We start from the raw sequence: 2,552 nt of genomic DNA, 5'->3' as shown, positions 1-2,552 counted from the left end.
AAACCTGGGATTGTACAGGTAAGTAGATGACATATTCTAACAGTTTACTAACTTTTCTCTTGATTTTCCTAGTATTTGGGTTTTTTTATGATCAATCACACTGTCTGTTTGAAGAATCCCTCCCTGGCAAATACAACTGCAGTAGTTCAGGTTGCAACTAGCAACATGCCCTGCTGCTCTGCTGACGTTTCCCAATCTTACAGGCCAGTCTCAAAGCTGGATGTGCACTCCAGCCTTAGACTCAGCAGTGTGGACAGTATCAGAGCAACTCATGCAGCTACAGGACTACCCTAAAATATGGACTGTGAGCTACTGCAACTTCAGAACAGACTCGTGTCTTTGCCTGCCAGCCCCCATAGCAGAGTGGAGCACAGGGGCTGTCTGAAATCAACTTAACTGGATTTGCAGGACACCAAATCTCTGCAGGAACCCTACACAACTGAATGACCAAAAGTCCTTACTGTTACTGTCATTTCCTCCTAAACATGAAACTTAAAACAAATTTCACAGACCAGGACCTCAGCTAATGCAAATGACCAAGGTTCCCTCATTCCCAGTGCAGATGTCCCTTTTTACTTCAGCTGAGGATTGGCCTTATGTGGTTTCATTCCAGTTTATTTTTTATGATGTTCATTTGCTGTGTCTTCATCTGGTGTGTTTATGTGGCTGGTGCTTGGTTTTCATTATTTTTAACTGCATTTCAGATTATTTGCTCTATGGTTTTGTTCACATTCTCCTTTTCCATGAAATTCTAATAAAACACTTGGCTACAGATTTTCCAAATTGAATACTGATGTTTAGTGGAGCTAATTATGTAGCAGGGTTCAAAGCAAGTTCTAAAATGTAACAATTTACATATTCTTGAAAACAATGGACACAAACCTACAAATTATTGTTACAAGCTAGTTTCATAGTCTTCTGGTATTTCCTTTAAAAATACATATGTTTAGTATTCTCACGCATATGAAAAGCAGTAAATACTCCATTGCTGGCATCATTAGAATATTTACAATGAAAAAATAAAACACACTCTGATGTCTCTTAGACCTAAAGGGACATTAAAAAAATGCAAGTACATTTCTTCCAAGGATCTCAAAGCACTTCAAAAACTCAGCCACTCAACATCTACCAAGTGTACCAGTGATATTCAAAGATCATAAAATGTTCAGAATTATTTCAACAACATTAGACATTTAGTGTTTCAGCCTCACCACTGTTCTGGCATAATCAGATGAGCTATAATTGTATTGTTTAAGTACTGAATTAAGTAATTTTTTTTGTTTTTTAAACCAATTGAACTACAGCCAGCAAACTCCATGAGCAGACCAGGCTTCTCAGGAACATCTAGACTAAACTGACTTTTAGAAAGGCTGCTATAAACCATAGTTCTGTTTATAATAGCAATAGCTAATAACTCAGTAGTTAGCCCTATTAATATGATCCTTTACATCAGGCTGACTTGAAGAAAACACTGATTTTTCTTGCTGCTCTTAATGCAAGCAATAGCTATGGAAAGATTTGCTTGTATCTCCACCCCATCCTTTTTTACATTATATTATTTAAATTTTAGAATGCTACTTAAGTATTAAGAAATATGAAGTAATCTGCATAGAAGTAGATTATCTATCAGTCCATCAATATGTTAACTAGGCACTTTCATTACTAGCACAATAAACTTCATACCATGTTATAACAAAGCAGCCCTGAGCATTTACTCAGTTTCTGAGGGTGTGTTAAGGTAAGATTAAACTGTAATTGCACACATCCAGAATTCTAAGCATGTTATTATTTTTGCTTCTTTGTGCATCTATCTGCATTGGAGTTTATAGTTCATGTTATTAACTCAGGAGGGAAACTAATAGATGAGCCAACAGAAGCAAAGAGTATCTTCTAAGAGCTGAACACAGTTATGACAGTGGCTGAACTCACATGGATTCACTATTTGGGAATGTGACATACATGGAAAAATGCAATTGCTTTTCTTTTCCCTTTGGCTTGTACCTTTCTATTTTTACTTATTACCACTGCATCGGTACTATTTGGTTAATAAACAGTGACAGCTCAATTATGTTAGTGTATAAATGTTTGCCTGTTTAAAGTCTGTATTTTCACCGTGTGTTTGACTTGTTCATGTATGCACGCATAAAAGTGCTGGGGAGAAAAAGCCTAAATTGATTTGAATTGCCTGAATACAGGAATTGCTTTATATTTTCTCAGCGCATGTTCCTAATAATTCACATTTTCCTAAAACGTTTCTAACTTCATCATACGATTTCAACAATAAATCCATGAAATATCAAACCATCACAGGATTAATTTTATATATGAATTACAACGACACGCCAGGTTACGAGAGCAGTTACCGTACTAGAAACCCTCGCAGCAGACACGCCAAATTTAACGACCGACCACGCCGCGCACCTCCCGAGGCACGACCCGCCCCGGTCCCCCCTCCCCGCCCAGGGCGGCCCCTCCCGCCGCCGAGAGCCCAGGGCGGGGCGCAGCGCCCCCTGCCGGGCCATAGGGCCCCCTGCCGGTCCATAACGCCCCCT

Source organism: Chaetura pelagica, unplaced genomic scaffold (assembly GCF_000747805.2).
Source record: "Chaetura pelagica isolate M959 unplaced genomic scaffold, ChaPel_1.0 scaffold275, whole genome shotgun sequence".
Lineage (NCBI taxonomy): Eukaryota > Metazoa > Chordata > Aves > Apodiformes > Apodidae > Chaetura > Chaetura pelagica.
The sequence above is the reverse complement of the archived record's forward strand: the minus strand, read 5'-3'. Positions refer to the sequence as shown.